Raw genomic sequence first — 24,328 nt, forward strand, 5'->3', positions numbered from 1 at the left:
CTCGAAAAAAGTTACTCCACTATAAGTGTGATCTCACCACTCCAAATCCTCAAACATCTACAAACAACCTCCACGAGATCAAGGTCAAGGTTTCCAACAAAGCTATACTAATACCTCAAGTAGTAAACAAGATCACTCACTTAGATCAACTAATAACCCCACAATTAGCATTTATCACGTGGTAACATATACATTAAACCCTCATATCCAAAGCAACTACAAAAGTCAATCACAAACTCGACTTACTTAGTCAATCCTACATCCTCAAATCCATTCAATTTCATCCATTCTAAGTCAAGTACTAAGTACTAGTACCTCAAGACACGTCTCACTACGCTTCCCAAGCCTTTCAAATCCAAAACATAAACAACAAAGCCAAGTCCTATAACCTTAGTACCAAATGCAACTCACACTTAACACATAGAATCCACCAATCAAATATACTCACTTACTCAAGGATCTAGGTATAAGAAACATCAAGTATGTCTCATCACATTACCTAAGTCTTTGTAACATCACAACCTCTCAAAACCAGGGTTAAGGGCTAGATACAAACAATCTCCTCAAAAGTCAAATTTCCAACCAAGGTTAACATTCCTCAAAAGAGGGAGTACTATAAAAAGGCATTAAGGAAAGATAAGCAAGGAACAAAAGACAAGTTAGGAAATACAAGAGTGACTTACAAGGAGTGAGAAAAGAGGATTTAGAAGAAGGAATATGCATTAAGAAGTAAAGAACAGGGCAAAGTACGCAAAGAATGAGAAACATCTTCGAGGAAGTATAAGCATTTTTCAAAGGTTGAACCATTCTTCAATCCTCAGTAATAGGCACCAAATCTTGATCACCACATTGGTAAGTTTACAGTCATTGATCCAAGGGCACAACAAATATTAAGTGACAAACAACAAACATGTTAGAACCTAACAAAGAGCAAACACACTACAGACTACCACCTTAGGTCCTTAAGTCTACCCATCTCTCATTCATTATTCAAGGTCAAGTTCAATTTAAATTCGGGGTACACGTGTGTGCGTCGGGAGCAACATATGCTCTGATACCAACTGTGACACCCCGCGATAACGCGGAAAATAAAACTAATAAATTTAAAGCGGAAATTGTGAGATTTAAAAAACTTTTAGATTATTAGTTAAAGATTAAAACGCGGGTGCCAAAAACGAAATGAAACAAAAACAATAATAGACAAATTTAGGTTATTACAACCCAAGTCTAGAAGGCGGGGAAAAGATATCCCACGAATAAACAAATAAGAGGTTTCTAAACTAGAAACTAAGGTCCGAGGGTTTAGTTCTCGCTAGCCCACACGTCTTCCCCACGTAAGCATCTTCACCACCTGTCATTCATGTAAACATGAACGCATACGGTCGTGGGGAGTAACTCAAGGTTCTCCCAGCCACAATATGTCGAAATGCAGGTAACAAACAACATTTAATCAAACATATTAATCATGTAACATATGTGAACAATGAAGAATAAGGAGATATAATGAACAATCGTGGTGAAACAGGCATGATACTTTCTTAGTAGAATAGGCAGGGTGTATGAGCATGAATATGCAATCAAGGAAATAGAATCACCAAGTCGACCAACCCATATTGACCGACTCAACAAGTGTAAGACATATACTTAGTATGAACTCACAAGACAACCATTTAGACTCCAACCTCTTGGTAGGACGACGATCATAATACGGTCCTAGTCTAAACCTGGATCCAGACTCTCGGGATGGACGTCACCCGATTCGACAAACGATATACCAATCGTATCCAAGACTCGAAACATGGCACACACTCGTAACCAAAGGTCGAGTAAACTCTAATCGGAAACATGGCATACACTCGTAACCAAAGGTCCGAAGAAAGGCGGAAGGATATCCTAATTCGGAAACATGGCACACACCCGTAACCAAAGGTCCGAAAGAGGAAAGATAACCCAATCCGGAAACATGGCACACACTCGTAACCAAAGGTCCGAAAAAGGAAGATAACTCAATCCGGAAACATGGCACACACTCGTAACCAAAGGTCCGAAAAAGGAAGATAACCCAATCCGGAAACATGGCACACACTCGTAACCAAAGGTCCGAAAGGGGTAAATAAGGAATGTCAAGTAGTCACACAATGTAAAACGTCACACTTGAGTCACAATAGGGGTAAGAATGGTCATGCAAACATCATATGACACGGGATCATTAATGTCACATTCATACTTATGGCTTGCATCTCACCATAAGTACAGATGGGAACATTAATCCCAACAATCATATCGCAACTAGAGGGCTTATAGCTCACCCCTAGTATCCGATAGGATCAAGACTGTCACAACAGAACAATACAAGGCATTATCAAGAATATGACTCATACAAATATTTATAATAAATATCTCATGCTTGTATTATATTAATAAATATTCCTCTTTATAATTTAACAAGCCGATTAAACAAAATATAACAAGTGATAACGAATAATTTACGTTATATGAAATATACGGGATAAAATGTGACCGACTCAAGTGACTCTTTTATGAGCCCATCAACAAGTTATAAAAACCAATACTTGAAGACACAAGAAATCCATCAAGTTAATCAAGCAAAGCCCAACCATGTAATCATGTGAAGTCCAACAAATGAATCAAATAAAGTCCACAAAAGAAATGAGGTGAGCCTAATAATTCAACCATGGTGAGTCCAAAAATCTTAAGGTAGTGAGCCCAACAAACAAAACCAAATGTGCCCAACTTTTAATCTCATATGAGCCTAATTGAAATAATATGTAAACGAACGATATTAACGAATTACGTTATATAAAATATGAGACGGATATATATTTAATTATACTTTAAATAACCCAAACTAGCGCCAAAACAATTTATAAACACGACTCAAGAACTATTTTGGACAGCACCTACCCACGACTCGAAACCATTTGGGCAACCCTATTCATGACCCGACAATCCGTCGTACGCGGCCTCACTACCAGCCACCATTTCCAACATAGAACAACCAAAATCAGTCCTTAAGCAAATGACATGCTGAAAACTTACAAATGATATACTCTATACTCTATACTCTATAGTACCAAGGTCATTGGATATCAATTTGTTAAAAAGTGTTACCGACTATACAACAGCCACGACTTGACGTCCCTCATCACGTTTTAAAACCAAAACACAAGAAGCCCCAATTCGGCTCGAAACCCGTCTATCACGGTTCCACAACGGCACCCAATCAGTCCTATAATACCTTACACACGGTCGCCCACAACAACCATGTACAACCTGCAAAGCCAACCAAGACGTATACAAGTAACCTACAAGCCGGACTGATAGCAGCCGTGAAAAGTAGCCAATGCAGGCCGAAACAAGCCGTGACATGCCACTACTCGACTGCCCAAAACCTCCGCTCACACCACCCCAAACTCCGTCCCAAAAACTGTACCGTTGCACTCTATTCTCACGCCTAAGCAGCCCAAAACCGAATCGGGTTAAGACGACCTTTAAAACATGGACAAGCTGAAATTTAAACAACGAAATTAACGATTTTATACGAAATTAATGCCGAAATTTCATAAAGAGTGAAGCTTTTCTACAACAGCACATCCAACACACGAAAATCAGTACACCAATCGACATATTAACAAGTAAATTCGACATTTGTCGAGTAACCTATCACCGTTACCTGTAGCTCTCGAATTCTGAGTGAAAACGTCCCAAGACAGAGCTTTTCTTCAGTATTCGAGGTCTTCAACTAGAAAGGGAGGAAAAACGAGTCGATTAAGACAAGAAATCAAGTTGTCATTTAAGACGGTATTTTCGAACCTCAACAAAACAGAAGCTTTATTACCTTAAAAGAACGAGGAAGAAGAGAGGAAGCTAATGGTGCAAGAATTATGAAATTTGGATGAGAAATAAGGGAGGAAAAGGGGGTTGAGGATGGCGAAAATGGTGGTTGGCTGCTGTTGTCGTTTTAGCTGTTGTTGTTGCTGTGTGTGTTGCAGCGTGAAAAAGGAAGAAGAAGGGAAATGAAGGGGGGTGGGGACGGGTATTTGAACAACAACCACAAACATCATTAATAATAATAATAATAATAATAATAATAATAATAATAATAATAATAATAATAATAATAATAATAATAATAATAATAATAATAATAATATAATAAAGAGATATTTTACAAGTAGAGTGTACGATGTTAGGTGGGTGTGACGTGTTGTCGAATTTTGATTGGTCCGGATTAAAGCATGTACAAAGTGAAATGTGACGGTCTATAGCTAGACGGAATTTAAGACAGAGATTATTATTATTACCGTCACTATTATTATCCGACCAAAAATACGTATATATATTATTATATAAATCATGTCTTAAAGATATAATTTAATCGTACGTATTTTTTATATAAACGAGCTTTTATATAATACGTTTATAAAAATCGTGTCTGACATAAATTTAATTAAATTGAATAATCCAAAATTGTAAAATAAAGTAATCAAACGGTTTAATAAATTTTAAATGTCAAAATGGGAAATTCGCGGGTGTTACAAAGGCCACAATCGGTCCTTATTTAAAGTCCTACTCGACGTCTGGATCCTGACTCGAGATCTAATACCTCAACTTATCTTCCAAGCTATCTAACTCTTTCCTAAAGTAACTAGGAAACTTATTATATAATTAACTAATAAAAATCATATTTGTAGAAGCTAAATAAATGAAACTAGGATTAGGAAATATAGAGTTTCCTAATTTTATTCGAAAACAGTAAAATAAACTAATTGCTAATCCAACACGATTTAGGAAATCGTGTCTCCTTACACGGCTGGAATTCCATGCTTCTACACGGCCTAGGGAAGTGTGTTCCCAGCTCCGCCACTTCATAGCTCTCCCATTTCAACATCGTCACGTAACTCGAACCCATTTTGAAACCTTCTGTAATTTGAGTTATATTTCGACTAATGAGCACTTCATTTTCGCTATCTTCCAATGCTCCTGCATCATTCCCTCTTTCTTTTTGAGAATTTGACCTCAAATTTTCGTCGTCGAGATACGTTGATAGATCTCCCACATTGGAAGTTAAGCTCACACCTCCATACTCACTTGGAAAATCTAGCTTGTAAGCACTCGAACCATAACACTCTAGGACCTTAAACGGACCATTAGCTCTAGGCATTAGTTTATTTTTGCGCTTAGACGAAAATCGTTCCTTCCTTAAGTGCAGCCACACAACATCTCATACCTTGAACATAGGCTATTTTCTATGCTTGTTCGCTTTCTCCATGTATTTTGCATTTGCCTTTTCTATTTGAGCTCTCACCTGTTCACAAGCACGAAGAAAAGCAGCTTGTCTATCTTTGGCTTTGAAACTCATGAGATCTTTCTTCGGAATCGGGACCAAGTCAATAGACAAAAATGGATTGACCCCGTACACAATTTCGAATGGATCTCGCCCAGTAGTAACAGATGGAGTTCGATTGTAAGCAAACTCGGCATGTGCGTGTTTAACATCCCAATCCTTTGTGCTATTGCTAACTAATCCTCTCAATAAACTTCCAAGAGTGTGATTAGTTACTTCCGTCTGACCATCTATTTGTGGATGGTGAGAATTACTAAACAGTAACCTAGTTCCCATCAAACGCCGTAACGTTTTCCAGAAATAACTAAAAAACTTTACATCTCGATCCGATACATAGGTAAGTGGGATTCCATGTAAACGAACCACTTCCTGTAATACAGATCAATAACATTAGTAGCATCATCGGTTTTATGACAAGGAATGAAATGAGCCATCTTCAAAAACCGATCAACAACAACCATTATTGAGTCTTTACCACGCTGAGTTCTTGGCAACCCAAGTATAAAACCTATACTAACCTCGCTCCATGGCTGCTTTGGGATAAGTAAGGGTGTGTATAACCCCTTATTGAACGAGCTCTTCGCCTTTTGACACACAACGCACTTTGCTACTATGTATTGCACATCTTTGGTCATCGTTGGCCAATAAAAGTGTTCACTTACAATGTCGTAAGTCTTAAACCGAAGTGACCAGCTATCGCCCCTCCATGAGCCTCTCAAATAAGCAACTCCTGAATCGAAATCTGTGAAATGCAAAGTCGATTTCCCTGAAATAAAAATCCATCTTGCAATGTATAAGCTCCAGTAGGCTTAATCAACTCTTTAGCAAAAGATGGATCAGCCTTGTACAACTCCTTAATATGCTCGAAACCCAACAATCTTGCATCAAGCTCAACAACCAAACAATGCCTCCTAGAAAGTGCATCAACTACAACATTCGAACTTCATGTCTTATACTTTGATAAGAAAGTTAAAGATTGCATAAACTCGACCCATTTAGCGTGCCTTGGATTCAACTTTTCCCTCCCATGTATATGCTTAAGAGCCTCATGATCAGAATGTAACACAAACGCCTTTGGTCACAAATAGTGACTCTAATGGTCTAATGCTCTCACAATGGCAAATATAATTCTTTGTCGTAAGTTGAGTAGTTCAACCTTGCACCACCTAGCTTCTCGCTAAAATACGAAATAGGCCACTTCTCTTGCACCAATACAGCACCAATTCCAACACCACTCGCATCACATTCGACCTCAAACAACTTATCGAAATTAGGAAGTGCTAAAACAGGTCCAGAACATAACCTACCCTTCACTTCTTCAAACGCCTTTTGGGCGCTAGTAGTCCACACGAAGACCCCTTTCTTGGCTAGCTCTGTAATTGGAGCCATGATCGAACTAAATCCTTGAATGAATCGCCTATAGAATGATGATAACTCATTGGAAACTCCGCACCTCTGTAGTCAATTTAGGAACCGGCCAGGCCTGGATTTCTTCAACCTTAGATGGGTCCATGCTCACACCATCTTTGCCCACAATGTAACCAAGAAACACTACACTCGGCACCATAAACGTGCACTTCTCAAGCTTGCCAAATAGCTTCTGTTTTCACAAACTTCGAACACTGATCTTGAATGGTGTTTGTGCTCTTCTTCATTCTTGCTATAAATCAGAATATCATCGAGATATACAACTACAAACTTGTTAAGAAAAGGCCTTAACACTTCATTCATAAGCCTCATAAATGAGCTAGGAGTGTTACATAGACCAAATGGCATCATGAGCCATTCATATAACCCCTTTTTGTTTTAAAAGTAGTCTTCCACTCATCTCCCTCTCGAATCCTCATATGATGATAACCACTCCGTAAATAAAGTTTAGAGAAAACACACGAACCAGAAAATCATCTAAATTATCGTCAAGTCTTGGCATAGGAAATTGGTATTTGATTGTAATGTTGTTCACCGCTCTACTGTCAGTACACATTCGCCAAGTTCCCTCCTTTTTCGGCACTAATAACGCTGGTACTGCACACGAACTCAAGTTCTCTTGTACATACCCTCGATCAATTAGTTCTTGTACTTGCCTCTATAATTCTTTACTTTCCTCGGGATTACACCGATAAGCTGGTTTATTAGGCAATGCAGCTCCAAGAATTAAGTTAATGCGATGTTCAATTCCACGCAAGGGAGGTAACTCATAAGGTAACACCTCGCGAAACACATCCATAAACTCATCAAGTAACCCCTGCACTCCTTGGCGATAACTCTCACCATCGGACTCCAAGTCTTGGACAACCAGCACACAAGCTCGTTTTCCTTGAGCGAGTACCTCCTCTACTTCACTTGCTTCTAAAAACAAACTCTCTTTTGCAACAGGCTTCTTATGTTTACTTGGTGACAATGGTTTAAGATGGTATTTAGCTTTTCCTTTAGTTACAATATAAACATTGCTCCTACCGTCATGTTCTTCCTTTCGATCATATTACCACGGCCTACCTAGTAAAATATGACAAGCATTCATCGGGATTACATCACATAGCACCTTATCTTCATACGATCCCAATTGTAACGATACTAGGGCCCGTTTCTTAACTAATATCCCTTTACTCCCGTCAAGCCAATGCAATTTGTATGGTTTAGGGTGGCTTTTAGTTGGCAACTTCAGATTATCAACTAATTCTCTAGATACGACATTGGTACAAGATCCGCTATCGACAATAAGAGTGCAAATCTGATTGTTTACCTTACAACGAGAATAAAATAATCGTTTCCTTTGCTCCTCTTCAACGTGAGCAGCCTCAGTGTGGAGGCTTCGAAGCACCAACACCTCTTTTTCCTCGTCCCTGTAGGGTTCAACAACACGTACCTCTTCAGCGCCACTCTCTTCCTCTCGCAAATCAGATTTGGATTCAGGTTTTGGAAGCACAAAGTTAGGAACTAAGTCAACCAATTCTTAAATCGTCAGAGCTCGCTTTTGCGGACGTTCAATGGCAATGTGCCCATATCCTTGGCACTTGAAACATCATCGTAATCTCGCATCCTTTGTTTCAACCATTGTACCCTTGCCCTTTTCCTCTGGATCCTCTTTTCGTATATCCTTGCTACTGGTCGTGGTAGCTGCTGGTTTCGAGTAAGTTCTTGAATTCCTCGAATAATCATGAGCATAGGATTTCTTGCCCTTATCTTGCTTCTCGAATTTAAGAGCCAGCCTTCAAACATCGTTAAATCGATCATAATTCTGGATTTCCACTCGTTGTGCTAGGCTCGAATTGAGGCCACGAATACAATGTGCGGTTCTCAATTCTTCCATTTCTTCCAAATCGCAAACAATGCTCAACTTCTCGAATTCTTTCATATAATCACCAAAACTCGAGCCTTCTTATGTGAAATATGTTAGCTTTAAGTAATTATCTTGCTCGTAGTCTCTAGGAGGAAACATCTTCATAAGATGCTTCTTTAATTTTTTCCAAGTTTCAATCTTAGGTTTTCTGTCTTTCTTGAGATGTTTCTTCACATGTTCGTACCATAAAGACGCGTACTTGGTTAATTTTAATGTAGCAACCTTAAATTGCTTATGCTCATCATAGTCTTTGTATTCGAAGATCCTCTCTGCTTGACGAATCCAATCCAGAAACTTTTCAGCATCTAGATCTCCATTAAACTCGTATGTCAAGTTTAAGGCCACTGTCATAATTGTTCTTGTTTTTCTTTTTCTCCTTTGGCTGTTCTTCTTCCTCAGATTCGGCTTGGCTATCCGAATAAGCCTCGTTCTGCTTCTTCTTTTTCTTATTCAAAGTGGTGGCTATGTTCTTCACAATATACTAGATCGGGCCGATCTCTGCTCGTGCCGCATCCATATCGTCCTTTCATGGTTTTGCTGTATTGTCGCTGTTTCCGGCTTCATCTCCTATGGCCATGACTTCCCAAGACTGATTTATTAGATAATAAATCGAAAACCTTGCTCGGGTAACCACTTGATGTAGGAATAGGTCATTTAGAACGAAGGAACGAGTTTGAAATTAGTAAACCTGCAACGGAATTTGTGTTTGTGATTTATGATGCAATGTGAGGTTGCTATTGTAATAGGATTAATATCGTGTGAATTGTAACAAAGAACAGGATAGATTAGCGACTCTTGTTCTAACCTCGCAAGGTTATAGCTTGATTTGCTATAACTCAGTCTCGCAAGGAAGAGTCCTAAACTAATCTCGCAAGATTGACACTAGTTTTAGGAACTGTAAACTTTATTGTATTTCTGAAAATATTCTGAAAAATAAGGCCACAATCGGTCCTTATTTATAGTCCTACCCGACGTCTGAAATCTGACTCGAGATCTAATTCCTCACCTTGTCTTCCAAGCTATCTAACTTTTTTCTAAACTAACTAGGAAACTTATTTTATAATTAACTAATAAAAATCGGATTTGTAGAAGCTAAATAAAACTAGGATTATGAAATATAGAGTTTCCTACTTTTATTCGAAAACAGTAAAATAAACTAATAGCTAATCAAACACGATTTAGGAAATTGTGTCTCCTTACACGGCTAAAATTCCGTTCTCCTACATGGCCTAGGGAAGTGTGTTCCCAGTTCCGCCACCTTCATTGCTCTCCCATTTCAACATTGTCACATAACTCGAACCCATTTTGAAACCTTATGTACTTTGAGTTACATTTCGACTAATGAGCACTTTATTTTCGCTATCTTCCAATGCTCCCGCATCATTTATTTTTGATAGGTTGCGACAACCTCGTCACAAATCCATTGAAGGAGTTCAACCAAGACAATTTTAGGCAAAACCAACAATCAAACGTTAGCTAAAAAAAATAACTTTCTTCACAAATCAGATAGAAAGTATCAAGTAAGCAAACATAAACTTTAGTCCAACAGTAAAAAAAGCTTCAATCACATGAGCTATTAATCGCCAACTGTGTGGTAACAATAAATTTCGGGTACCTAGAGTAGACAACAAATAAGGTTGGAAAGGATCACTTCAAGACTTAATTAAAATGATGGTGAAGACATGAAACGCTAGCGACTTAGGGTAGGCAAAAGTGTGTTTGATTAAACGTCATCAAGTGTCATGTTCTTTCGGACTGTTTTGCCACTGAAATAATTTTAACTGAATTGAACTGGAATATATAACAAAAAAAAATTAAGTTTAAAAGAAAATGCCCAACCATGATGAAATATATAACACAACAAATCAAGACCTGCCATGATGAAATTAGCTATCTAAAAATCCCGACATGAAGAGAGTATCCGCTATTCATTTAATGTACAATCATAGAAGGTTAAAATAATCGCATGTATATCTTGAGTGTCTCATAATAGTCTAAACTCCTATTGTCCATCCACGACAATAAGTGGAGTTGATACAAGTAAGAAAGTTATACCGCTTGAACAAATACCAGTAAGTGGGTGTTTGGGATTTGAATGGAGGGCGTATAAATTAATTAGAACACAGAAGGAATAAAGAAACATAGGAACATATAAGTAAGTGAATATGGCTCATACCACCCAAATGCCAGGAGGACTAATAATGGTGGAATATTAGACTGGTTGTCAGAACGAGTTTCATATACAACTGCTGATGAACTGAGAAGTGGACGTGGAATTTAATTCAAATCAATGTTTGATGATGCAGCCATTCGGGCACCAGAAAGACCATTTGGTGTAGTTAATTATAAGCGTCTGAGATCAGGACATCCTTCACCAATTGCAGAAACCCTCTTGTTTGTCAATTTCCTGCAATACAAAACATCCAAGGATTATAAAATGTGAAGATTATATCTTTCTATGGCTAGTAATGCAGCATCTGTAATACAAGGCAATTAGCATAAGTAATTACACACTAGAATATCCAAAATGTTGAAAAGAAAAGATGTTCTGTAACTGAACTGCATGAAATAAACATAATATCTATATGCTTTCCCTAGTATTCTCAGAGTAGAGCCCTATTCAACAAGTCCCTATAAATGTTTGAAAGACTGTCTGCATTCATAATTGAAGTAGTGAGGCAAAAGAATTAGCAAGGAAATAAGTGAAGAAAGACACACAAGAATGAAAAACCTGTAAGATTTGCAACCCATAGGGAATCTGTCTAGATAATTTGACCCATATTTTAAGACCATTACTGTTTTTACAATGTTATTACCTAATTACAAAATTAGATCAGTCAGACAGTTGAGCCTCTCATAGGATTCTGATGGACCTCACCTCAGGAACTTCAACCTCAATACCAACTTGCGACTCGACCGTGTACCTAAATTGTAGACCCACACACCAAAAACGAACTCTAAGTTAATCCACAAAAGTTGTATTAAAAACTAAAATAAGATCCAAAAATTCGGACTAACAAAAAAGAAAGACGATCAGTGAAGCACAACGAAGAATTGATGGGTACAGCTCCAACATGGAGATTATAGTAAAGTTAATAAAGATAACATTAAGAAAGTTAAAATATAGGTTCTGTAAATTTAGGGTTGGTATTGTAATGGTTATATAGAGCCAACCAACGAAAACCGCAGGTACATACCTTAATCAAAGACAAGCTAGATCGATTTAAATGCACAAACTATATAAATTGAACAACAAAATTAAGAATATTTTCAAGATTACAAACATATCTTAGATTACCAACAAAAGTGTGTGGAAATCGATGAGTACAATAAATAAATAGATATGAAGATGATTATCAGTGCACGAAAGCTATAATATTGGAGCGAGACAACTTATCACAATGGAATCGACTAAGAAGGAAGATGAACAATATTGTTAATAAAGGTTTGATTTTGTTAATTAGAAGGTAAAGATGCCGAGAGGAAAGTCGAGAGGTCAGTGTATGGCGGTTTTAGTTAAAAAAAAAAAGTGAGTATTTAATTAATTAGAAGGGAAATAGAGGTATCAACGAATGATGAAGAAGTAAGTCTAGCACGGACGAAAAAGGATTCGGTTACGAAAGACATCGACGCACCCGTATCAAAAAGTACAAAAGCAGATAAAGAATGAAACAGAAAAGTACCCGTAACCACATCTGGATTAGCATCTACCTCATTACGACACATGACGAACACTCGACCAGTCTTCAGAGCATCAGCCTTAGGAGCATCAACCTTCGGCTTCTTGGGACAATAGACAGCCTTGTGTCCCGGAGCTTTTAATGTGAAACATATAACCGGATTACCAGTGTAACAATACTTACCCGGGTGGTAAGCCTTTCCACACTTGAAGCAAGTCAAATCCCTCTTAGCTTGACCCTGATCACGCGGACCATACGGACGAGCCTCGAACTTCTTCTTCTTCTAGGGAGCACTAGGCAAAACATAAGGCCTCTTCACAAACTTACTCTTCGCACACTCCTCAGCCTCGGCAGCAAGAACCGAATCATAAATGCTAAGTGTAACACCCGCTTCTTACCTGGCCAAGGTAATTAGGAAATGTTACCGTCTCGGTTTCCCGAGGCAGTGAAATCGGAATTACAATTAAGAAACTCTTTAAATAAATAACAAGTTTAATGATTACATAAACGTAAACAAGTAAATAAATGAAATACAACTCGTCTATGACTATATCATCCAGCTAGTGGCTATGTACTCGACTCCAAAGTCCGTAGCGCGGCCCGAATCCCGATTATGTCAGCAAGAAACACTTGTAATCAACCTCCTCCCCATATGATCGGAAATATCATATGGATCGACACAGGCGACCCCAAAAATTTGTGACAATTACACGACACACAACACGTCAGTTTCAATAAATAAAATGAGACACGACACAAAGTGTGTGAGTATGCTCCATGACTATGATATGAATGAGATGCTATCAAACAACCACCACGCCAGTACCGGGACACGCCCAGACGTACCCACAACCACCGGTGCCAGGTAAACGCCCACGACACCAAACCACGCAAACAGGTACCGGGATACGCCTAGACTTACCGGGCTCGGAAGCCAGCCGGGTTCCCTCCCAGACGTCGTATCTCAACTACACGAGTCCCTCCGTACTCAAGTTATTAATGTGCACGTCCCTATTAGAGTGGGAAGCTCCAAAAGGCGACCCGAGCGTGAGACGGTCTCCCAACCGCCTCACGTCTCCTCAACAACAAACAACCAACATAATCTACCATGTCCTCCTATGTACAAGACAAACAAAATAATGCAAGATACCACATGACATGCCAATTACCGACTCATCAAGTCGTCTTATCCAATACCATGTTATAATGCATTGACCACTAAAACACGACTCACATTACCATTAAAATATATTGAAATTGAGTAGGATTAATCTACCTTTTAGCATATCTACATACTACTCGACACAAGCAAGATCCGTCTCATAAAACCGTGTCACAAAACCGTCACCTTATGATCTCAAGGCGGAGGGACAAAATATCCTTTCATTCTTCTAATCTCTCTTCCTCTCATTTCTCTCTTTAGAAGTGTGGTGGATTTTGTTGTGATTGTGATTGTGAATGGATAAGGTGGGTGAATAAGGTGAGTGGAAAAGAGGTAGGGTGGAGTATATAAGGTGGGTGTATATAATACATATGTGTGCGTATTATTATTATTATTATTATTATTATTATTATTATTATTATTATTATTATTATTATTATTATTATTATTATTATTATTATTATTATTATTATTCCGTCTTATACATAACTCCTATAAATACAATATAATATAATTTTGTAAAATATATTTACCCATTTACCGTTGACTAGCCTTTGGCCAAGGTAATAAAATATGGGGTATTATAATCTTTCCCCCTGAAAATGAACTTCGTCCCCGAAGTTCGCCCTACTTTCTCCTTTCCTCAAGTCTCATCACCGATTCTCATGCACTCTCTCTCGCCTCACATGCTTATCAACCGTATACGTTCTTTCTAATTATCACTCTCATCTCAAAGTTCTTTGTTCCACTCTCATTGCTTTCTCACATTCCGTACTTTTCTTCCTTAATATTATGAATTATTACTTCCACTCCCCCTGAAAGAGAACTTCGTCCCGAAGTTAAACGGTCAAACCTCATAATGTGTTTTTATACGTTTATTACCAAGTTCCACAATGACTATGTTCAAGAGTCAACCCCCACTCATACTCATTGCAAATCCGTAATCAAATCTCGTATAGTTATAATTCCATCGATATAATCCCCCTGTACAAGCCTCCCAAAAGGTCAAGCGCCAGGTCAAACCCACGGTTCCAATTTATAATCCCATAAATAACTGTCAATTAAAGTTTGTTATATGTATACGTATCTATCAGGAGGTATGATTCGATTATTATTACACATCTATATCACGTCAAATTTCACACCTTCACATGTATGTACATCAATCACGGGGTATAACTCCCGGAAACATTCCCAATTCCAGACATCATGCCATGCATATACCGTGTCAAATCCACTACATGATCACACATATGTTTCCACATTCGTTCCCATCCATCCTCAATACTTCCATTAATAACATCATGAGACTTATTATACATTCAAGATTACTATGCGACACACACATCACAACAAAATTCACATAATACGGACATTGTTATCATACCAAAATGAATTCACAGCAATTAACGTGTACCACACACAAGCTCCATATCATTCTTGTCATCCAATTGCACAGCTCAATTAACAACTTTCATTTAAATTTCACTCTTAAATAGCGAAAGCCACATAAGGTAAACAATTAACAAGATCTTATCCATATGGGGTAACCATGTTCATCCGACACAAAGCAACCATTATAAATCGTGAAATAGGATATACACCCAATATTTGGGTCGAGTATTGACAAAACAAAGGTCAAAGCAGACCATTGGGTTGAGTGTAGGAGGTCAATCGGCCGAGTAGGCGGCCACTCGGTCGAGTGCATGGTGCACTCGGTCGAGTGTCACCTGGGCAGATGGTTTTCGTCCTCCAACTTGCTTCCCAGCTTTCCTACTTCATCAGACAAATGCTAATAGACTCCGGTGGTGATTAATACACCATCAAACAACCAAATTTAAAACTACTCTTGGCATATGGTCATGATTACTACACAATTAAGATAAATATCCGAGACATACTACTGACACAAACATACCATTTCATAGTTCTTTTCGCAACCGTTCTACCTCCTCCCTTGATAGAGAAGCAAGTAGGTGTCGTAAATGCTAAAATTAACCTATCAAACAAGTAATTTGTAAACCTAAACTTGACTCTACTAACTCTAAGCAAGACAATAGTAAAGTGGAAGTAAAAGGTCGAACCCAAGAGAAGGACTTTAAAGATAAAGACTTGAATTGTAAACTATTAAATACTTAGTTAAGACTCTACTAATAATTAAGATACTAATGACAATTTAAACTCTAAAATTGGAACTAATCACAAATAATAGGTATTAACAATGTTCAATTTGTAGGAAACATAAAAGGAGAAAGCATTGGTTTGGAAACAACATGAAAAAGAGTAACAATGGAGATTGTGCTATTGAGACAATTTAACAAACAAGTAGTATGCAATAAAATTCAATATGAAAGAGAACTTGGTGTAACTTCCTCTTAGTAACCAACAATTAGCAAAGCATGACCCTTTTTACTCTCTTATAATTATCCGCCCAATACTACCATCTTAAGATCTTGATTGATGTGTGCATTTTATATAGACTTTTTGTATCATATTTGCACACATCTCTATGCATATTTAGTAGTGTTTAGCTACAAATGTCCCCGAATTGTCTACTTTGGTTTGTCTTGTATTATTTGCAGGTATGAACCGGAGAGGAGCATAATCAAGCTTAATACATGTCCTTATGCATGCATTTAGGAGATAAGTTGAATCGGAGCTTGGAAACTACTAATTATGCGCAAAGAAGTAATATAGCTAGGTGAGCAAAGGAAGAACTTCAATTTACTAGTGCCTACTTTGAAGAGCCATATCTCGAGTTCTACAACCGCATTTCAGATTATTCCAATGGGAGATGAAAGCTTGTCCTTTTAGCTTTCCAATGCCACCGGAAACGCTTTGTTTTCCCAAGTAACGAAGAAATGGAAGCCGTTTGAAGTTCAGTGCGAGAAGCAGGAATTGTGCGCTGGAAAGTACTCGATCGAGTACTATAGTGTTCGATCGACTCCTTTTTCTACTCGATCGAATATGCCTTTTTTATAAGTGTTCGATCGAGTACCTAAAGTACTCGATCGAGAGGTTTTTGCTGGATTATGTTCGATCGAGCATTTCCAAAGGGCTCGATCGAGTAATAAGCTGTTGGACGCGGGTTTTTGTTTTAGTATTATGTTTTAGTTCGAATCATAAAATCCCTCTCCTATAAATAGGAGATGGGTAATTAGGTTTTATTATCACTTCATACAACACAACATACGTTACTTTTCTTTTGACTTTTGAACACTGTTTCTCTCTCTTTTTCGGATCTAATTCATTGTAACTCTCTCTTTCTCCTTTATCCTTTTTCTCTCTTATCTCTTTATTATGTTGATTATTCCTTTATCCTTCACTCTTGCCTTATTTAGTAGTATGCGTAGCTAATTCTCTTGCTAGGATTTAGGGGATTCGATGAACTATTGTTAGTTGCTAATTAGGTTTACAGATCTTTCGTTGTTATCATGTTTATGTTGTTAATCATTGCAATTAACTGTAACTAGCTACTTGAATCAATGCATTTAGCTTAATTAATCTTGGTAAGCCTTAACCTAGACCTGAAGGTTGGAAGGGGTGAGACCCGCAGTGAAAAATATGATGCTTTAGTGAGGGCGGAAGCTAAGCTAATAATATTTTAGGGCGAATTGAGAACGGAAGGAGATATTCTTTGCCCCTTAGACTGATACAATTGATCGATCTGTGACCTTAGCTGCAATTAACTGACGTTCATTGATGACCCGACAATCTTAGTTCTCTCTCTCTTCTATTAATTCATCTTATTCTTTTCTTTCTTCCTTTAATCTCATTCAGTTTAGTTTATTCAATTCAAACCCCCATCTTGTGACCTCAGACGGATTAAATTGACAAGTAGATAGTGACCGCCTCCCTGTGGAGATCGACCCTACTTACCGCTGACTTCTGTTAGTGGTATTTAGGTATTTATTTTTGGTACCTGATGGCGGTATCATTGATACATGTAAATTAAACCATCTATATGCACCCTTCAATCTTAGACAACAAGTCATTAAACCATGAAAAGAGACTAAGCATAAGCATTAAGATTTCACCAAAGGATGAAGCTAGGATCAATTCCTCACAAGATTAAACCATACAAATGAGAAAAAGACATAAACTTTCCTATTTGTTATATGAAATTACACCAAGTAAAGAGAATATTAGCTCCTCATAATAGTCTTACAACCCACAAATTGAGGAATGCTTAACATAAATTAAAGAGTATTTGTTCTAATTATTACAAGATTAAGGATAACAACCAAGATAAAATGTTCTTCAAAGCTTATGGGTATTTATATTGCTGCACAAAAATCTAGGTTAAACCGTCTCACTAAAGCCCAAACACGGAAATTTAGGCCCGTGTTTCATTAAGAATACGCAGGATCTGGGGAGAGGCGCAAGCTGCGCAATTTGGCGCAGGTTGCGCCCGGGACGGGAATCCTTCTTTAAAATCTGATCATAACCTTGATTATTTGCTTCTTCGTCTTCACTTGACATTGCTTGGTTAGTTTGAGCTTCATGTCTCGGTTGGTGCAAAATGAAATCTCTATCTCGATTCATTGACATAGAAGCTTGAATTTGTCTTGTGAGATGAGTAAACCAAGAGAGAGCTCAATGTGACCAAACTACAAGCAAATGGAATAGGCCGGTGTATGTCAAAGATTAGTGCACAAAATTGGCCTCACAACTCAAATAAAACATCCTAATTGACACAATTTGATACGACATATTTGACTCTATCAAATACCCCAACACTTAGACTTTTGCTCATCCCGAGCAAAACTCGAAACAAGAAATTTACATAGGTCTATGGGTGAGCATGGGTGTAAGTGATGACTCTTCTCTTACCTCTTCCTTCTTATATCTCCCTTTCACAAATCCACCGATTACAAGAAGAAAATCTAGACTCAAATGTTGACACTCACTCTCCTCTCACACCCCCTCCTTATGTCACCCTCATTACAAGACACTACATACCTCCAACTCCGACTCATCAACATTAACATCACCCTTCTTGTTTCACCGAGTAAGAGATAGCCACTCTCACCTTATACCAAGGTGATAGAAAAGTGTCCTATACAACCTCCTCACACATCATCAATTCACCTCCTTATAGCAACCCCTTATCACTCCATTCAATGTAAGATCATGGTTACTTGGTTTGCCAAACGCCGCAAAGAATCATAACCAAGTAGCCGACATATTTCCACCAATTTGGAGCAAAGTTTTGTGACTAAAAAAGAAATTAAATCCTAACCTAACCTCCTTCCAAGACACTCATTATCGCTCCCTTCTTATCCCTCCATCCTTTTTTTTGTATTTTTTAATTATTTCCAGATTATTTCTTTCTTTTTCAAAATTTTTTGATTTTTTTGGTGAAAATCCCTCATTTTGCCTAAGGTGTCCTTTCGGGTTTTCACCTTAGCTTTCCTTTCGTCTCATGGTGGCTCGCTTCTCTATTTTTGATTTTGCCTGGAATGCCCTTTCGGGTTTTTATTCCATCCTCGACCACCTTCCCATTTTTGCCTCGGCGCCCACCCTTGTGGGTTTTCAACTAGCCGGGATTTTCGTTTTTTTTTTGGTGCATCAAAACGGAACTATATATATATATATATATATATATATTACAATGATAAATCCTCCCCTACACATGTTTTCCACATTGCCCTCAATGTGGAGGAGGTGCCAACTTCATCTTCATAGGTTTTGGGACACCGAGCCACCGACATGCTCGTATATCCCATTGCTTCTCCTTCTCCTTTCACGGTTCTCTGTAATCCTCCTTGCCTTCTCAAAACCTTCATCCACTTGTTCTTGATTGATTGTTGGTCGGTAGTTGGGGTTTTTGGTGTTGATGGTCATTCCAAAAAGACCACAGATAATGCCAAGAGAGTCTTCTTGTTATTGCGCATCATCATAGGAGTCCTCAATGTATTGGGCATGGCGCTTATTAAGGACCCCAAATTGCTCAGTCACTTGCCCCCGCCAAACATTTTGCTCCTACCACAAGGCCTCATTTGCTCTCCATTGCTCCATTTGTTGTTGTTGTCAGGCAAAGGATTCTTCTTGGCTTTGAGAAATCTTTCTTAGCATCTTGTCTGGGCCGCTTCGGCATCCACACTCAACCTTTGATGTTTCATACTAGCCACCCTCCATTGGTCTAAGCTCTCTAGCCTTAGCCCTTGTTGTTGTTGCCAAGTATATGAACTATCAACTCTCCCACTAATGGCTTATAATGTCTCCCGTGTGTGATTGAAGTAATTAAACATTTTTTATTGCCAAGGGGCGATTGGAGTGCTTGAACTTCCCCCTGCCTCATACATTGGTGTATCGTGTATGGTTGGGCTACTCTCAATCCTCTGAATTTCCCATTCTTCTTCACTCTCCACATTGAAAATCGGGGGCGTGGCTACCCTTATTCTTCTTACCCTTCGCTCTTATTGTTCTTCCTCATAGGCAGGGCAAAAGAAATGAACGGCATGTTAGCCACTAGGAATTGGGCCATTTCGAGGGAGGGACATGTATGGAGTCTTTCCCACTCCCAACCAAGTGCATCCAAAATTAATATGATCAAGGACTTTGATCATGTGGGTTTCTTCCAAAACTTGAGTGTTGTAGAAATAATTTCCCCAAACGGGGCTTTGATCATCCGGGACGTCCCCAACATATTTTGCCACAAAGAAAGTGACCAAACCTCCACTATTAATAGGACCCCCTTTTCTCATCTGGTGCTTGATGCATGAGTTGACAAAAAGCCATACCCAATCCGACACATCCTCCTCTTCCGGAAGCATCGTCCAAATACACTACCTCACCGCATCACTCACTTTTGTTGGTTCTCCCATAGAGAAGAAAAAACAAGCTATAAACCTTATCAAAATTCGTATCACGGAGTTAGTGATGACAGAAAGCTTGTCATTGTGGTCTTGTATTTGGCTCCCCGTGATGCGACACCATATTTCATTGAGCTTCCTTCAAGGTGGGTTAACTAGGGAAGGGGGTTTGGTGATGCCCAATAATTCCCGGACCTCATCAAAGGTGATTGAGTTCCACACTTTATGTAGCGTAAAATTTACCCTCTCATTAGCCTCCTCCCCCGTAATGGCGATTGTGGTGAGGAATTAAAAAGTGTAAGACCGGTATGTGTCCTCATAGATATCCATGTACCTCCCTAACCCCATCCGACTCAAAAGTTGGAATGTGAGTTCCTCAATGCCTAATTTTTCGAGAGTTTCTCGGTGGAGAAATTTGGTAATGGGTAAGGGGTGGTCTTTTTCTATCTTTTTGAAGGTCTTTTTTAGGTCGGCATTCAACCCCTCATATCCCATAAAAGCTTTGGGAGCACTTGGTTCCCCTTGTTGGATGCCCTTTCTTTTACTGAAAACCATTGTACCTAGTAAGAAGAAGCAATAACAATACCAACAAAGCACTCAAATCTGTTTTTTACTCTTAGAGGCAATTCAACAAACACATTCTATGCACTACTTCAAATGGGTAAAAGTGAATGATGTTTGATGGATTCCTTTGCCCTTACTCAGAAAAAAAGTTTAATCCAGCAATTATACACCACAAGTGACACTCACAATCCAAAATATGACAAAAATTGATGCTAATTTTGGATTTCCTAAAGCAAAAGAAAAAGAGTTTGGAAAAGTTGCCTTATACCTTCCCGATTTCACTTAAAATGCTTAATGATTGATGTATAATACCAATAAACCCTCCAAGAATGCTCCAATACCCAAAGAAACCACTTGAGATGCTTGAAATCAAAGGGTTGAAAAGTTAGGGTTTTGGACGAAATTGGGCAAAAACTCAGATTTTTGATGCAAAAATTGAGTGATTGATGGTGGTAAGTTGTTTGGAGATGAATTTGATGATGAAGTTGGTGGTTTGTTGAAGTTGTGGAGGGATTTGAAAGGGTGTTTGAGGTTTGGGGTTGGTAGGAGATGGTGTTTGGGGATGAATGGTTGTCGAAATTATGAGAGAATAAGGTAAATTGTTTGTGTTATAGGCTTAAAACTCAACCCGTAGCAGCTCAGAGCGCAGGCTGCGCCTTTTTGCGCAGACTGCGCTTTAAGGCGCAGGCTGCGCTTTGGACTGGATTCCGTGCTTAATTCTTGAGTCCCAACTTCTTGCCTTGTTGAATTTTCTTGCCTTCTTTGTGCCTTTCTCTCATGTGACCCATGTAGTTGATGGTCTGAGTCATTTCAACTCTCATTACCGCTTTGACACGCTTCCCAAGAATCTTCTTCCGACTCCCTACACACCTCAACAAACCATCAAAATGATCCGAATTTGACGCTTATAAAAATGTGAAATGTACATACTAGCTAGGAAAGAGGTAAATGTGCGGAAAGGAAACTATTCTACCAAAGCATGTAAAGTCTATTCTAAGGGATAGAGTATGTAGAAACTTTTGTCGTTTATTTAATGTCGATGGCTCGACTTAGTGCTTGTTGGAAAGGGTTAATCTTGGTTAATCGGATCTTCCACAAGAAGATCCTCTTCACCATGTAACTCAATTCCCTTGAAGTGTTTAAACCTTTGTCCACTGACTTTGATTACTTTTCCCGATGTTTGGTCTTCCACCTCCACTGCTCCTTGTGAAAAAACATTCCTAACTTTGTAAGGTCCATACCATCTTGACCTTAACTTGCCCGGAAAGTTCTTGAAACGGCTTTGGAAGACCAACATCTCTTGTCCTTATTCAAAAACTCTTCGGGTCATCATCTTGTCATGCCATGATCGGGCTTTTTCTTTGTATATGCTTGCATTGTCATAGGGATTTTGCTTAAGCTCTTCTAACTCTTGAATTTGAAGTTTCCGGTGCAATCCAACTTCATTGATATTTTTATTAAAGGCTTTTATCACCCAATAGGCCTTGTGTTCAACTTCTATGGGGAGGTGACAACCATTCCTATAAATGAGCCTATATGGGGACATATTGATGGGGGTCTTATAGGCCATCCTATAAGCCCATAGGGCATCATCAAGTCTTTTGCTCCAATCCTTTCGGTCGGGATTGACCGTTCGCCCCAATATTCGTTTAATCTCTCGGTTGGATACTTCCGCTTGGCCGTTTGTTTTTGGGTGATAGGTCGTGGAAATCTCACCGTTTTGGCATCATCACTTTTTGTGGGGATGGCTTCCACCCACATGGAAACATAATCTACCGCTAGAAGGATGTAAAGATATCCATAGAAATTGGGAAATAGCCCCATGAAATCTATTCCCCACACATCGAAAACTTCTAAGTATAGCATTGGTTGTTGAGGCATTTCGTTTCTTCTTGAGATGTTGCCAAACCTTTGGCATCTATCACAAGTTTTGATGAAAATGTGGGCATCCTTGAATATTTTGGGGCCAATAAACCCACACTCTAGAATTTTCCTTTCCGTTCTTTGAGGTCCAAAGTGACCTCCACACGCATATTCGTGACAATGCTTGAGAATGGATGGAATTTCAACATCCGGCACACAACGGCGAATGACTTGATCTTTGCACATCTTCCACAAATAGGGGTCATCCCAAATGTAGAACGTAGCATCAGCTTTGTTCTTGTTACGTTGACTTGATGATAAAGAATTAGGGAACTTCTTAGTCACCAAGTATTTTACCAAATTAGCATACCAAGGCTCCATTGCTTATAATGCATAGAGTGAGTCATGTGGTAGGCTCCCATCCACTTCACCCATCCTCTCTAGTTGCTTTTGTTCAGGATTCAACCGGCTAAGGTGGTCAGCCACCACATTAGCAAATCCCTTCTTTTCCCTTATTTCAATATCGAACTCACTCAAGAGGAGGACCCACCGCATAAGCCTTGGTTTTGTATCTTTCTTTCCCACGAGTTAAGTGATGGCTTTGTGGTTGGTGTAAATGATTACTTTAACCCCCAATAAGTAAGAACGAAATTTATCAAGGGCATACACCATCGCTAAGAATTCCTTCTCGCTTGTGGTGTAATTATTTTGAGCATCATTAAAAAGGGAGGAGGCGTATTTGATCACATAGGAAGTTTTGTCTTCTTTTTTTCCCATCACGGCTCCAATAGCATAGTTGCTTGCATCCGTCATTATCTCAAAGGGATGGTCCCACTTTCGTGCTTGGATGATAGGAGCCAAAACAAGCCTCTCCTTGAGTAGATCGAACCCCTTCCTACAATCATCATTAAACAAAAACTCCGCATCTTTGTGTAGGAGTTTGCAAAGGGGGTTAGCAATTTTGGAAAAATATTTTATAAACCGCCTAACAAAACCGGCATGCTCCAACCTAATGTCTCGAGTATTAGATGGATATGGCAAGCTTTTATTCACATCCACTTTTGCGACATCCACCTGAATCCCTCTTTTCGACACTATATGTCCTAGCACAATGCCACTACTCACCATTAAATGACACTTCTTGGAATTTAATATGAGGTGAGAGTCTATACACCGTGTTAGGACCATAGCTAGGTGGTTTAGACACGACTCAAACGAGTATCCATGGATGATGAAATCATCCATGAAGACTTCAAATATGCGCTCCACATAATCGGAGAAGATGCTCATCATACAACGTTGGAAAGTTCCCGGTTCATTGCACAATTCGAAAGGCATTCGACGGTATGCAAAGGTACCAAAAGGGCAAGTGAAATTTGTTTTGGATTGGTCCTCCGGTTGAATAGGGATTTGAAAATATCAGGAGTACCCGTCCAAAAAACAATAATACTCTTTTCCTCCTAACCTTTCTAGCATTTGTTCTAGAAAAGGTAGGGTAAAGTGGTCTTTTAGAGTGACTTGGTTGAGACGGCG

General features: G+C 38.8%; 1 long non-coding RNA gene across 2 annotated transcripts; it reads right to left on the reverse strand.

Moving 5' to 3' along the window:
- Window positions 1–1,179: 1,179 nt before the first annotated feature.
- Window positions 1,180–12,265, reverse strand: LOC141627135 (uncharacterized). 2 transcript variants are annotated; one of them, XR_012536696.1, is made up of 4 exons: window positions 11,525–12,258; window positions 10,885–11,115; window positions 3,695–3,763; window positions 1,180–1,351 (listed from the first exon to the last, which is right to left on the reverse strand). It is a non-coding gene; the product is annotated as an uncharacterized LOC141627135 (long non-coding RNA). The 2 variants fall into 2 exon arrangements; XR_012536695.1 differs by lacking the exons at window positions 1,180–1,351; window positions 3,695–3,763 and having other exon boundaries at window positions 10,658–11,115; window positions 11,525–12,265.
- Between the last annotated feature and the right edge of the window lie 12,063 nt (window positions 12,266–24,328).

Source organism: Silene latifolia, chromosome Y (genome assembly GCF_048544455.1).
Source record: "Silene latifolia isolate original U9 population chromosome Y, ASM4854445v1, whole genome shotgun sequence".
NCBI classification, from domain to species: domain Eukaryota; kingdom Viridiplantae; phylum Streptophyta; class Magnoliopsida; order Caryophyllales; family Caryophyllaceae; genus Silene; species Silene latifolia.